This window comes from Ahaetulla prasina, chromosome 7 (assembly GCF_028640845.1).
Source record: "Ahaetulla prasina isolate Xishuangbanna chromosome 7, ASM2864084v1, whole genome shotgun sequence".
NCBI classification, from domain to species: Eukaryota; Metazoa; Chordata; class Lepidosauria; order Squamata; family Colubridae; genus Ahaetulla; species Ahaetulla prasina.
Genome location: NC_080545.1, coordinates 11,928,631 through 11,944,422, shown reverse-complemented (window position 1 = coordinate 11,944,422; position 15,792 = coordinate 11,928,631). Strand labels below are relative to the sequence as shown.

The following is a 15,792-nucleotide window of genomic DNA, read 5'->3' as shown; positions in this document are numbered from 1 at the left end:
TCCTTTATGATGTAACCTTCGAGAAAATAGCTGATGAAAGCTTGTGCTATAATTAATTAGCTTATAGCTTTATTTAATGTCTTCTACATTTTGAAATGTCAAAGAGTAAGAATACTAGATTAATAGCGCCCATGATGATCTTTTCTTGGCCACACCTATTATATAAATGAGGACTTAGAAATTGAACTATGGAGAGCACATTACAGATTCTCCCTCAGTCTTGCAAAATATACAGTAATACTATAAGCTTAAGAAGATCTACTTATATCTAGTAAGTAATGTTTGTTGCTTGGGTTTTTTAAAAAATAGTTATTGAGTTAATCTTCCAGTTGGTTGTGATTTTGCAAATGTCTTAGGGTTTTGTTTTGTTTTTTTACCTTTTATCTAAGACACTGAGTCATTAAGGAATCCAGAGGTCTTAAAATGGAAACACTCCAAGAAATAAACAGCCTGGCTAGGTGGCTCAGTGGCTAAGATGCTGAGCTTCTTGATCAGAAAGGTCGGCGGTTCGAATCCCCAATATAGGTCTCCTGCGTGAGCAGGGGGTTTAGATTGATGACCTCCAAGGTCCCTTACAACTCTGTTACTGTTATGAAATGTATGGAACGCTTCTCTGTGAATGGGCTGGGAAGTTTTTCCAACCTGGATGAGAAAAGGCCCGTTCCTGACATAAGGAAAGGCAAGGACCTTTCATTGGTCTTGGAGGCTGGGTAGATGAGGAAGTCCATTAATAAACCAGGATGGCTTAGCGTTGCCCTCTTGATAAGCAGAGGGGTGTAAGAGACTGAGTCATCGGCTTGGTGGGGAGACAGCTGAACTCCTAACCTTTAACTGACAGCAAGAGCATTTGCAGCATATGTCTTAAAAAGATGGCAGTTGCAGTAGTGTGCTTGAACTTTTACCCATGTTTAATCTGTGTGCCATTACATGTTGTCTGTCTGTTTATACAAGCTGGTCTGAGAACTTCCCGCCATGTGCTTGTTTGATTTGGAATTTTTGCCAGCATAACCTCAGATGGCCATTGAATCTGAGCTATCAGCACTACGAATTGCTGGAGATATTTTTTTATTTATTTAATTTATTTAGTTTGCCAAACATGTACGAGAAAACAGGTATAAGTATAAACGTGGACATGAACACAGGAAATGAGTACGAATAAATGGGGACCATAGGACATGGATGGTAGGCACACTGGTGCGCTTATGCACGCCCAGTGGTGGGATTCAGCTAGTTCGCACCACTTCGGGAGAACCGGTTGTTAACTTTCTGAGCAGTTTGGCAAACTGGTTGTTGGAAGAAATCATTGGGGCAGAGAACCGGTTGTTAAATTACTTGAATCCCACCACTGTGCACGCCCCCTTACAGACCTCTTAGAAATGGGGTGAGGTCCATGGTAGACAGTTTAAGGTTAAAGTTTTGGGGGGTTTGAGGATGTAACAACAGAGTCGGGTAGAACATTCCAGGCATTGACCACTCTGTTGCTGAAGTTGTATTTTCTGCAATCAAGTTTGGAGCACTTGACCTTGACTTTGTATCTCTTGTGTGCTCATGTATTATTGTGATTGAAGCTGAAGTAGTCACTGCCAGGTAGGACGTTGTAGCAGACAATTTTGTCTACTACGCTTAGGTCAGACCGTAGGAGGCATAGTTGTAGGTCAGTGATGGCTAATCTTTTTGCCATTGTGGGCTAGGAGGTGGTGGCGGGGGTGGGGGGTGTCGCATGCGCACATGCCCACACCCATAATTCTATGTGCCCTGCCCCCGCCCACACCCACGCAACCCCCCACCCCCCCTGCTCCTGTCCCCAGCCTCCAGAGACTCCTAGAGAGGCTTGTCCTCAAGGGTGGATATTATTGCGGCTTAAATCAATCAGTTTTAATTCTGTTCAACACCAACCTGAGGCTGTAGTTGTAGTGTTCGTGATGTTCTGAGATAATGCTCAGCGTATCTTTAAAGGCAGGCATTTTGAGCGTGAAAGGCAGACTCCATTTTAGCTCCAAGGCCACTTTTGCTGTTGCAACCATTATCGCTTCTCAGCTTGCCAGCGAACCGGGGAAGGGAAGTGGGAGATGGAATGTAGGCTCCAGTCATAAAGAAGACAGTTGTGAGAACCAAGGACACGTTGGCAGGTGTTTGCCAGAGCCAAAGACTTTTTCTCATAACAGTACAGTGAGATTCAATTGGACAAGGTGACCTGTTCTAATAGGAGGAGGGAGAATCTATCCTTTAATTATGTGGGTTTGCATAGGAATTAGCTAGATTCGGCTTTGCCCTCATCAGTGCTGAAATGATGTACTTAGTAAAGTTTGGCATGGAGAGATTGGGACGTCTCGGCTGTGCTTGCTTTGGTTGGGTTCATTAATTGGAACGTTGATACCCTAAGCACTGTATCTTTCTTGATCTGGCTGAATACATTCTTTTTTACCTATGGATTTTTGTTTGATTTTACATTTCATCCTTTCTTTTCAAACCTCGCTCCCTTTCCTATTATGCTATGGATGCTACTCACAGCAACCAGCAGCTTCGGCCAACCTAGCAGTTCGAAAGCACGTAAAAAATGCAAGTAGAAAAAATAGGGCCCACCTTTGGTGGGAAGGTAACAGAGTTCCGTGCGCCTTTGGCGTTGAGTCATGTTGGCCACATGACCACAGAGACATCTTTGAACAGCGCTGGCTCTTCGGCTTTGAAACGGAGATGAGCACCACCCCCTAGAATCGGGAACGACCAGCACATATGTGTGAGGGGAACCTTTACCTTTACCTAAGGAAATCAAGTTATATGTATTCATTAATTTCTTCTCTTTTTCTAGGCTGCCAAAGGGATTTTACAGACTGTAAAATGCAATCCAGCTGCAATAGCCGATATTATCCCAGTAGACCTCGCTATCAACTTAACCATCACCGCTGGCTGGTATACAGCAGTTCACAGGTGAGGCCTCTTCCTCGAGCAAGAGATAAGCCATTGAAGTAGAATAATTTTTTCCCAAGGTCCCAGGTTGTCAGGAGCTGCCAAAGCTGCAATTCCCCATGGCATCATCTAGATTTTTTAAACCTTTCTGAAAGTCCAACAGCGCTTCCTACAGGCAGTGGTGTGTTCACACGCTCCCTATGTTAGCTTCTGCCTCCTGCCTTGGGAGAGAAAACCAGCACACCTACAGCCTTCATTGCTGGGGTTTCTTTCCTGGGAACAGGTGAACGCTGCCATTTTGTACAATGTTATAGGGAGCACCTGAACGGCACTCATAGACAGCATTATCTACAACAACTCAGTAATAATTTCAAGGGCAGAAATCGCCACAAGAAAGAGGAAGGTTAATTCGTCTTTGGCTCAGTTTGTATTTCAAAGCCTGCAAAAAAAACAAAAAAAACTTTTATGGACTCTGATGGCTCTTAAATAATTTTTTTAAGAGTAGAGTAGAATAGAATAGAAAAGCATAGGAAAAATAGGAAAATATAGAATAGAAAAGAAAATGAATAGAATAGAATAGAATAGAATAGAATAGAATAGAATAGAATAGAATAGAATAGAATAGAATAGAATAGAATAGAATAGCATGCGTTGGAAGGGACCATGGAGGTCTTCTAGTCTAACCCCCTGCTCAGGCAGGAAACTATATCATTTCAGACAAATGGTTGTCCAATTTCTTCTTAAATGCTTCAAGTGTTGGAGAATTCACAACTTCTGGAGGAAAGTTGTTTCAGTGATTAATTGTTCTAACTGTCAGGAAATTTCTCCTTAGTTCTAAATTGCTTCTCTCCTTGATTAGTTTCCACCCATTGCTTCGTGTCCTGCCCTTAGATGCTTTGGAGAATAGCTTGACTCCCTCTTCTTTGGGGCAGCCCCTGAGATATTGGAACGCTGCTATCATGTCTCCCCTAGTCCTTTTTTTCATCAAACTAGACATACCCAGTTCCTGTAATTGTTCTTCATATGTTTTAGCCTCCAGCCCCCTAATCCTCTTTGTTGCTCTTCTCTGCACTCTTTCTAGAGTCTCAACTTCTTTTTTACATCGTGGCGACCAGAACTGGATGCTGTATTCCAAATGTGGCCTTCCCAAGGCATTATAAAGTGTTATTAACATTTTAGAGAGAGGCATTGCAAGGAGGGGGGGCTCTGGGTCCAAACCCTCAAGGGAAGAGAACAAGCTTGAGTCAAGCAAAGACTGGATCTCTTGAACATTGGAGCACTTCATGTCTGGGATCAGAATGTGATCTGATCACTCCCTTCGTGGTCCTGCTACAGTCCAAACAGAAAATGATTCCATATAGGAATGCCTGAAAGGGGGAGCGGGTGGGGGGAGGGGCAAAACAAAAACAAGAGCAGCTGGGATGAAAAGCACGTCCCTATGTAACAGCTGACTAAAATTCCATCTACGGGTTGCCTTCAATCTGAAATGTCTCTGCCTCTCTTATCTTCTCCAATTCTGTTTCCCTGGAAGGCTCCAGACCATGGGAGAATTTAGAGTTCTCTTTTGTAGATTCTAATTTGGGATGCATTTCACAAGCCCTTCACACTTTCCCGCCCGCCCCCCATATTTTAATTCGGAAGAATTTTATCCCATTCCATTCATCTGCCACAGAATTCAAATCTTCACTGTGCACTGAAGGTCATTCTATTTGTGATCATCTGGAATATATTCATGGCAAGATCCAAAGTGGCTCATAATTCTTGGTATTATTTATTAAATCTCTGCTACAAGTTTCTTAGCTATATTAGAGCTTCCAGCACCCTTAGACATTGACTGTGCTTTTCTGGGGATTGTTTGCTATGCCTTGGAAAGGCCTTCATGACTTCAGATCAACTCTGGTATCTGTCTGCTTCAAGATATCTTTCAACTGTTTTAAGCATTCAACAGGTATTACAAGAGACTTACTCTAATCACTACTACTACCACCTCTACTACAAAGGACAACAAAGAATGTTCTTTCTGCGCCAACTCAGTAAGCTCAAACTGCCCAAGGAGCTGCTGATTCAGTTCTACAGAGGAATTATTGAGTCTGTCATTTGCACCTCTATAACTGTCTGGTTCGGTTCTGCAACCCAACAAGAAAGACACAGACTTCAGAGGATAATTAGAACTGCAGAAAAAATAATTGCTACCAACCTGCCTTCCATTGAGGACCTGTATACTGCACGAATCAAGAAGAGGGCCGTGAAAATATTTACAGATCCCTCACATCCAGCATATAAACTGTTTCAACTCCTACCCTCAAAACGACGCTATAGAGCACTGCACACCAGAACAACAAGACACAAGAACAGTTTTTTCCTGAAGGCCATCACTCTGCTAAACAAATAATTCCCTCAACACTGTCAAACTATTTACTAAATGTGCACTACTATTAATCTTCTCATCGTTCCCATCACCAATCTCTTTCCACTTATGACTGTATGACTGTAACTTTGTTGCTGGCAATCCTTATGATTTATATTGATATACTGACCATCATTTGTGTTGTAAATGTGGTACCTTGATGAACGTATCTTTTCTTTTATGTACACTGAGAGCATATGCACCAAGACAAATTCCTTGTGTGTCCAATCACACTTGGCCAATAAAAAATTCTATTCTATTCTATTATTGTTGCAATGGGCGCTGACTTTCTGTTTCTACATCCATCACATCATCTCTATGAAGCTGCAATTTTTTTTCACTATGACATCTACCCGTTTTGTTTCATCCCAGTGCCCCAGCTGAAGCATGAAAACTGGCACTGGATATCTTCTACCCAGGAATACTGAATGGTACAATTTTCATACTGTGTATGAATTGATTCCTACTGCACTGCACTAAAGAGGCTAAAGATTTTGTTTCATAACAAGATCTTCACTCAGATTGAACCAGGGGTGAAATGCTCCCAGATCGGACGGGATCGCGCGATCCAGTAGCGATGGTGGCTGCTGGTTTGGAGGACCGGTAGCAAAAATCCCTGGCCCCGTCCCCCTGCCTCTGCTGAGCTGCACCATCTGCAGAGGTGGTTTTTTTTTTACATTTAAAAGCCGGTTTTGCTTCAGCCGAAACAGGCCTTTAAAAGTAAAAAACAGCAGAACCTTACTTGTACTCTTACTTGTAGAAAACATGTTTTCTACAAGTAAGAGTAGAGATTCTAAGGCACTTACCTGATTACTGAGGAAGGCATGGCCACAGCCTGAAAGCAGTTTCAGTTTCAGCCAGACAGCATCAATCGCTCAGCTAATCTATTTCCTCGGTGATCAACTGGCTGGCTTTGCTAGCTGAGGAACTCTGGGATTTGAAGTCCACAATAAAATAAAATAAAATAAAATAAAATATTTGTGCAGCTTTCTGAGATTTGGTGTGTTTCTGTAGTGTTTCACTCTAACTACACAAACACACAAAATCTCAGAAAGCTGTATGTGGCATATTGTGTGTGTGTGTGTGTGTGTTAGTTGTGTGTGTGTAAAGTGTGAAAGTTGGTTTTTGAGCTTTTCGTGGCTGTGTGAAGTGTGAAGTGCAGCTGCTTTTACATTGTGTGTGAGTCAGTTGTGTTGTGTATGTGTAAAGTGTGAAAGTTGGTTTTCGGTACCTCTTATTGTTTTTTTATACTTTGTTTATTATTTTTATTATTTATTGTTATTGGCCACGCCCACCAAGCCATCTGACCACCAAGCCACGCCCACCAATTAAGCCACGCCCACAGAACAGGTAGGGAAAATTTTTAGATTTCACCCCTGGTGAACATATGAACATACAATCGATCAGGGGTGGGCTTCAAAAATTTTAGCAAGGGATTCTCTGCCCGGTTGCTGGGTGGGTGTGGCCATGGTGGGCGTGGCCTAGTCAGCCTGCTGCACCATAGGGGGCGTTTTTATCCTCCCCGGGCTCCAGATGCATTTTCCTGAGTCTCCGGGAGGGTGAAAACGGTCTCCCCTGGCTCCAGAGGCTCTCTGGAAGCCAGAAACAGGCCCATTTCCAATCTTCCCAAACTTTTGGAGGCCCATTCCTCACCACCTCCCTGGGCCTCTGTTTGTGTCCGGCACTTACCTGCATCCAAAATGGGTCATGCCAGAACTCCTGGGAGGGATGGGGCAGGGTGGGCCAGGCTGGGCCAGCCGGGAGTGGGATTTGGAGGTTCTCCAAACTGCACAGAATCTTAGCTAGAGGTTCTCCCGAACCCCTGAGAGCCCACCTCTGCAATTGATTAAGCGATGATGGCTGCATTTCAAAGTGAGATCTCGCCTCTCGTCCATTTTTTCACGATTCAATATTTCTAAAGCCTAGAAATTAAAATGCCAATTTCAATACAATTAATCACATACAAAATGTATCCCTTGCACAGGCTTAAAATGGCTTTATGATCCTGCTGACTGCCGGCTGACTGCAATTTGGCAGATCGAATCTCACCAGGCTAAAGGTTGACTCAGCCCTCCATCCTCCCAAGGTCGGTAAAATGAGGACCCAGATTGTTGGAGACAATAGGCTGACTCTGTAAACTGCTTAGAGAGGGCTGTAAAGAACTGTGAAGTGATACATAAGTCTAAGTGCTGCTGCTGTTGTAGAAAGTTAGCACCCACCCCTCCCCTAGAAGAATGAAATATTTTAAGAAATATTTAAAAAGGCAGAATATTATATTTCCCTGGATGAGAAACTGAGAAACATGCTCTTAGAGACAGAAAGCAGCCCCTACCTTTCCTGATGGCCCTCAGCCAATGGTGGGATTCAAATAATTTAACAACCGGTTCTCTGCCCTAATGATTCCTTCCAACAACCAGTTCACCAAACTGCTCAGAAAGTTAACAACCGGTTCTCCCGAAGTGGTGCGAACTGGCTGAATCCCACCACTGTCCTCAGCAGATGTCAGCACTTAAGAGATAGAGCTTATTGAGATCTAGGTACAGTAGCTCTATTCGTAAGCAAATTCCCTGCAGCAAGGTCTGAACAACAGTAGGATTAGCCCTTCAGCCACAATAGGAATTGCCCGACAGGCTCCTTCATTGCATTAGCAGACCAAGTTTCAACCAAGCTTGGCTCAGACAATCTACAGAGCCAGCTATGACCCCTACAGCAGCCAATAGAATACAGTACATGTGTTCTTGCACAGGATCGGGGAGCTCAAGTTCAAAAACCAATAGAAGGTATAAATACCCCTCACTCTCAACTCCATGTGGTCAGCTGCCCAGAACCTCAAACCCATGTGATTCTGTTCATCAATACATGGACCAAGTGGTGGGATTCAAGTAATTTAACAACCGGTTCTCTGCTCTAAGGATTTCTTCCAACAACCAGTTTGCTAAACTGCTCAGAAAGTTAACAACCGATTCTCCCGAAGTGGTGCGAACTGGCTGAATCCCACCACTGCATGGACCCTGTCAGGAAATTGTTATTTGCCTAACTAGTTGGCCAGGCAATATATAAACTAACTATGTATGTTTCCAGTAAGAAAGGCATGATATTGCTTTAAGGCTGTGCTGCATCATGCAAGCATCCTGATTGGTTGAGCTCTGTAACCAATGTATAAAAGGACTAGTAAATTATGGCTTGTTTGGGGAATCTACAGAGACGCTACAGCATTGTAACCTGATGACATGCTGCAACTGTATATTTGAGCTTTATGATTGTTGCTTGATCATGGCTAGATACTGATTCTTCAAGATACTGACTGTTGTGTATTGAACTGTGTTTTGCTGAACTGAAAGAAGACCTTGCTTGTTTGTTTTGCAAGTCTATGTTTGGTAAGAAGACTAGCTTTATATGTGTATGACCTGGAATTGTTTTTGGACTATGACTTTGCCTTTTCCCTAAAAGTAAAGGTGTCAGGCCTGGAAACCATACTAGGCCTTTTCTGGTTTTCTGGAACCTTGACAAAAGGAATATCAAACCCCAGTTTGTCTACAAGTGACTGTTATTGTATACAACCAGTCTCAGTCGTTTTCATGCGTAGGGTACTCTGCTCGACAGTCCACAACCTTGGTTGTGAACCCAGATTACCCTTAACAGACCCTCTTTCCAATCAGCCTCCATTTTGTCTCCAGTGCCTTTCTCCCTTGGCTTGGAACTGAACCAGATGGATATTTCTCCCAACACTATTTATAGTTTGCACCCTCCATGTGGGGGTCCCTTTGGAGACCTCCTCACTATAAAGGTAAAGGTTCCCCTCGCACATACGTGCTAGTCGTTCCCAACTCTAGGGGGTGGTGCTCATCTCCGTTTCAAAGCCGAAGAGCCAGCACTGTCCAAAGACATCTCCGTGGTCATGTGGCCGGCATGACTCAACGCCAAAGGCGCACGAAACGCTGTTACCTTCCCACCAAAGGTGGTCCCTATTTTTCTACTTTCATTTTTTACGAGCTTTTGAACTCTAGGTTGGCAGAAGCTGGGACAAGTGACGGGAGCTCATCCCGTTACACAGCACTAGGGATTCGAACCGCTGAACTTGCAACCTTTCGATGAACAAGCTCAGCATCTTAGCCACTGAGCCACAGCATCCCTCCTTATTATAGTGGCCCCCCAACTGTTACGGATCCTCTGTCCACAGCATTTCCAAGAAACTCAGGCAGAAGCTGCGACACCTTAAAAGGGATATTATGAAGGCCTTTCCTGCACCCAAAATCACACAGAATGGCACAGTGGCTACTCTTTAGGTGAAAAACAATTTCATTTTCCCTGAACTCAAGTTGCAGTGGGTCGTTTCTGAGGACATGATAATATTTATTTATTTACTTACTTAAGACGTTTATATAACTAGCCCTTTATCCAGGGGACGCTGAGGGAGAAACCAAACGATACAATTACATGACCGACACAGTAAATTAATCCCGTCCACACCCAAGCTCCAGCGAGACCTGTGCCTGGGGGAGGAACAGCTTTTCGCAGCCTTCCAGAAGGTCAACCAGGGTGAAGCTGACTGAAATCTATTTTCTTTGCAGGTGCTTTAATGTTGAAAGGGGTGACCAGAATGTGCGGGCCCAGTCTCTAGATTTGCGTGGCCACTGAGTACACCCTGATCCCATTTTACAGCCTCTAATAACTCTGTTTTTGAATGGGTGTGAAACTTACTTACCGAGCAAGGTGTTGAAATGAAAGGAACGGCCTTGACAGGTGTATGCGAGCTCTCAGCAACAAGATAAGAGCACAAATGTGCCTACCGTTCCTGTCCTATTGTTCCCTTTCGTTATAACAAATTAACATGTTTGTTGCATACTTTTGCTTATATATATATATATTTCTTTTATAATGTGTTGATTTTCTTATGTTGATGTTTGTGTATACTGTTGTGACAAAATGAAATAAAATTTAAAAAAAGTCCACAGCAGATAAATAATATACACAATTATGTTCAAACATAACATCGGAAGAAATGTCATCTGGATTCAGTTCCAAGTGGGGAGAAAGAGACTGGAAACATGGAGACTGCATGAAAAGATGATTTAATGGTGGACAGGACCACATGGTTTTGAGGTCTTGGGCAACAAAGCACATGGGAGAGAGAGAGAGAGAGAGAGAGAGATTTATACCCTCTGTTGGGCTTTGAATTTGAGCTTGTATTCTGACTGGTTGTCAGACTCGCATGGGGCCAAGCAGGGGTAACTTTGTAGTTTGTCTTTTGAGTCCCAGACTTGGTTGAATCTTGCTGGGTGATGCAATTTCCCCAGGTGCCATGTGATGAGTTCTGTTGCTAGATGGGTAGAGGGCTAATCCTATCATGTCTTGAGGCCCATGTCTTAATCCCATCATCCTGGAGCTGAAGGGATGGTCAGGGAGCTGAGGCTCTGAGTTTGTCTTTAGAAACATGTTTCTCCTTTAGGAAAAATATAATATCTGCCAAGAACCTTTAGCTGGTACAATGTAATAAGGGTTAACTGAGAGGCAGTTTCTGTAAGCGGGGCAATAAAGATTAGACTAGAAACAACACCAGAATGCCTTCCTTACAGGATTAGCCATGTGAAATGGAAATATTTCTTCCAACAACCGGTTCGTCGAACTGCTTAGAAAGTTAACTACCAGTTCTAGCAAATAGGCACAAACCAGTTGAATCCCACCTCTGGTGCTATTGCTATATTTTTTAGAAGTTACCTTAATATTTCTCAGGTCCTGATAGATGAGAATGTTTGTAGCTCAAAGCTAAACTGTGATGATGTTATCTAGTTTGGTAATTGAATGTCTGCAATAAAAACAACCAACCAAGCTCAGAGAGCATGATTTATTTATTTATTTATTTATTTATTTATTTATTTATTCGTATTTTTATACCGCCCTATCTCCCTAAGGACTCAGGGCGGTGTACAGCCATGTAAAAACACACAAATATACAAGATAAAAACATTCATCTAAAAAACTTATTATAAAGGCCAAATATTTAAAATAAGATATAAATAATAAAAACCAATTAAAACCAAAGCTAAAATTTAGTCATTTAAAATTTTTAAAACCCTAGTCCAGTCCTGCGCAAATGAATAGATGTGTCTTAAGCTTGCGGTGGAAGGTCCGAAGGTCAGGAAGTTGACGAAGTCCTGGGGGAAGCTCGTTCCAGAGGGTGGGAGCCCCCACAGAAAAGGCCCTTCCCCTGGGCGTCGCCAGTCAGCACTGCCTGGCCGACGGCACCCTGAGGAGTCCCTCTCTGTGAGAGCGCACGGGTCAGTGGGAGGCATTCGGTGGCAGCAGACGGTCCCGTAAGTAACCCGGCCCTATGCCATGGAGCGCCTTATGATGGGCCTTATACTTCTTAGATCCTTGGTTAGGACTTGAATTATTGAGTTCAAGTTACTATATCATATATTCCTCAGTCTATATACAAATTTACATATCTCCTAATTCCTTATATATCAAGTATATACTATATTACAACTCCTCTTACAACTATATACATATTTAATAAATCTATTATACCCTCACAAGTACAATATACATTGATATATACATTTCCAGACACTCAAAAACATTGTTTTTTGCATTTTTCCTCCTCTCAAGCAAGTCGTAGAATTTACTCCAGACCTCATAGTACCTTGATTCGCTTTTATCTTTGAGTTCTAGAGTAAGTCTGTCCATCTCTGCACAGTTGTAGATTTTGTTTATTACTTCTTCTTCTGACGGTATTTCTTTACACTTCCATTTTTGAGCAAATGTTAATCTTGCTGCGGTTAATATATGCAATGTTAAGTAGGTAACATTTTTATCGTATTTGCCATCCGTCATGCCCAATAAGAAAAATTCTGGTTTGACCTCTATAAGATATAAGAAAACTTCTGGTTTGACCTCTATTTTGACCGCTAACATCTCTTCTAACCAGCTTCTTATTTGCTGCCAGAATTGTTTTTGTTTTTTGGCATTCCCACCACATGTGATAAGTAAAGGTAAAGGTTCCCCTCGTACATATGTGCTAGTCGTTGCCAACTCTAGGGGGCGGTGCTCATCTCTGTTTCAAAGCCGAAGAGCCAACGCTGTCTGAAGATGTCTCCGTGGTCATGTGGCCGGCATGACTCAACGCCAAAGGCGCACGGAACACTGTTCCCTTCCCATCAAAGGTGGTCCCTATTTTTTTCTACTTGCATTTTTACGTGTTTTTGAAACTGCTAGGTTGGCAGAAGCTGGGACAAGTAACGGGAGCTCACCCCATTACACGGCAGCACTAGGGATTCGAACCGCTGAGCTGCCAACCTTTTGATCGACAAGCTCAACGTCCTAGCCCCTGAGCCACCGCCTCCCTTGACTTGTGATAATATGATCCTAATTCAGTTTCACATTTCCAACAAATTACATGTTGATGCATTTGATATACTTTTAGGAATGGTGTTGAGCTGTAAACAAAATGAATTGACCTGTGTAGTGCTTTGATTTGCAAACAGACCTTGTAAGGATGATGGACATCTGAAGCAGGGGTGGGTTCTACTTATCTTTACTACCGGTTTGCATTGTGCCCGTGTGTGCGCACTTGCCCCGCTCTCATGCATGTGCCCCCGTTTTAGCACTTGGTGTCGAAAAGGTTCGCCAACGGTGCCTTAGAATAATGATGTCAACTTTAAGAAAATCGCTTGCGCCAGCACCTATTGAAATCTTTTGTCTTCTAAATTTTGAAATGTCAAAGATTGTGAAATCAAGAACACTAGGTTAATATATTGAAAGGAAAACAATAGGACAGGAACGATAGGCACTTTTGTGCACTTATGCACGCCCCTTATAGTCCTCTTAGGAATGGGGTGAGGTCAGTGGTAGGCAGTTTTTGGTTAATATCTACTGTAATGATCTTGTCCTAGTCACACCTATTATATAAACAAGGATTTCAAAATTCAACAGTTGAGAGCACATTACAGATTCTCTGTCATTCTTGGTAGACATAAGATTGTAAAGATCCACATAACTGGTAAGTAATGGCTGTTTTGGGGCTTCATTCTATAGTCATTGAATTAATCTTCTGGTTGGTTGTGACTTTTTCTATCTGCTGTGCTTTTCTCCTTTTATTTGTAAGACACTGGGTCATTAAGGAATCAGGAAATAGTTCAATAAATAAATATGTATGGAATGCTCCCCTGTGAATGGTCTGGGAATTTTTTTCTAACTGGGCAAAAAGAAACCTTCGTCACTTAGCACCTTTGCTGTAGGCAAGGAACTTTCCTTGGTCTTCAAGTCCTGGTCAGTGAGAAAGAACGCTGTGAGCCAATCATAGTGTGAACTATGCAGTGTGGTACCCCCAAGGCTCTGTTTTAGCCCAGTACCCTTCAACATCTTCTTTAAGGATTTGGATGAGGGGATAGCTGAGGAACACATCAAATTTGACCACACCAAGCTGGCAGACCAACAGCCAACACTCCAGAAGATAGGCTCAAGATACAGAAGGATCTTGACAGACTTGAACATTGGGCGCTAACACACACACAATGAAATTCTAAAGAAAGAAGAGAGAGAAGATCGAGCAATGTATTAAGAGTAAAGCAAGAAATGTGGGAGAAATCTTACAACAAATGAAACAATGATATTATGAAATGATTAATATTGGAGGAACAAGAAGAAGACACAAAAGATGTACTCAGATGATACACTGAATGATTGATTATGTACTGTATGTTTGTTTGTCTATAAAATAAAAGAAAAAATGAAAGAAAGAAAAAATAAAATGAAGTGCAAAAATGGTCAGGTTCTAGATTTAGGCAAGAAAAACCAAATGCACAGGTATAGTATAGGTGGTACCTGGCTCAATAGTAGTAACTGAGAGGGATCTTGGAGTCCTAGTGGACAATCACTTAAATACGAGCCAGCTGTGTGCTGTAGCTGCCAAAAAAGCCAACAGTTCTAGGCTACATGAGCAGAGATATAGAATCAAGATCACGTGAAGTGTTAATACCACTTTATAATGCCTTGGTAAGACCACCCTTGGAATACTGCATCCAGTTTTGGTCACCACGATGTAAAAAAAGATGCTGAGACTCTAGAAAGAGTGCAGAGAAGAGCAACCAAGATGATTAGGGGACTGAAGACTCAAACATATAAAGAATGCTTGCTAGAATTGGGTATATTTAGTTTTATGAAAAGAAGGATGTGTGTGATATGATAGTGGTCTTCCAATATCTCGGGGCTGCCACAAAGAAGAGGGAGTCAGGCTATTCTCCAAAGCACCTGAGGGCAGGACAAGAAGCAATGGGTGGAAACTAATCAAGGAAAGAAGCAACTTGGAACTAAGGAGAAATTTCCTGACAGTTAGAACAATTAAGCAGTGGAACTACTTGCCTTCAGAAGTTGTGAATGCTCCAACACTGGAAGTCTTTAAGAAGATGTTGGAGAATCATTTGTCTGAAATGGTATAGGGTTTCCTGCCTAAGCAGGGGGTTGATTATTAAATTATTTCACTTCAAAAGGCTAGACCTTAGTGATTGATTATATATCAGATAAAAAATATCAAATAGCATATGAGTAAAATTAGGAATTGTTTTGTATTAGATATATGTATTAGATATATGTTTAAAGGGCTGTGGTGTGGCTCAGGCTGTAAGACAGTCTGTTATTAAACACAGCTGCTTGCAATTACTGCAGGCTCGAGTCTCACCAGGCCCAAGGTTGACTCAGCCTTCCTTTATAAGGTAGGTAAAATGAGGACCCAGATTGTTGGGGGGGGCAATAAGTTGACTTTGTATATAAATATACAAATAGGATGAGACTATTGCCTTACACAATGTAAGCCACCCTGAGTCTTCGGAGAAGGGTGGGATATAAATGTAAATAAAAAAAAAAGGAGAGGGGAATTGAGAGTGTGATGATGGGTGGAGTGACTAGAGAGTATAATTTAAGATTTATTTTGGATTATGATTGTTAGTTTTGATACCCCACATTTTGTTCTGGGAAGTCTCGGGGGAGGGAGCGGGTGTAAGGGGGAGGGTAATAAAGGGGGGGATGAGGTTAGAAAATGGATTAATGGATTGATGGTTAATGTACAGGGATGATTGAAGATGTATAATTAATGTAAGGTCGGGTCTGCCCAGCTACCATTTCAGAATGGTGGAAAGGGAGAAAGGAGAAGAGAGAAGGAGGTAGGAAAGAGAAGAGGAGGAAGAAAGGATAAGGAGGAGGAAGGGGAAAGAGGAAGGAGGAAAGGAAGAAAGAGAGATAGAAGAGGGAGAAGAAAGGAGTGGGGGGGAGGGAGGAGAGGATGTAGATAAGAGAAGGTGAGGAAGGTTGTGGAAAGTAGAAGAAGATAGAGAGGGGAAGAGAGTTAAAGGAAGGGAGTGGTGATCGGGCAGACCCAATTAATTGTATATGATTGTACATTAAATATGTTGTTGGACATGAATGTAAAAATAAAACTTTTTCATACAAAAAAAAAAGGCTAGACCTTAGTTTTATATTTG

At 42.2% G+C, this 15,792-nt stretch overlaps 1 protein-coding gene across 1 annotated transcript in view; it reads left to right on the top strand.

Annotated features, from left to right (window-relative positions):
- The first annotated feature begins 13,184 nt into the window (after positions 1–13,184).
- The window catches only part of LOC131202038 (fatty acyl-CoA reductase 2-like), a 48,559-nt gene continuing 45,951 nt past the window's right edge, over positions 13,185–15,792 (top strand). The window contains exon 1 of the mRNA XM_058190557.1: positions 13,185–13,316. The gene's annotated coding sequence lies outside the window, so the exon portion shown is untranslated. The remainder of the gene's footprint in view (positions 13,317–15,792) is intronic.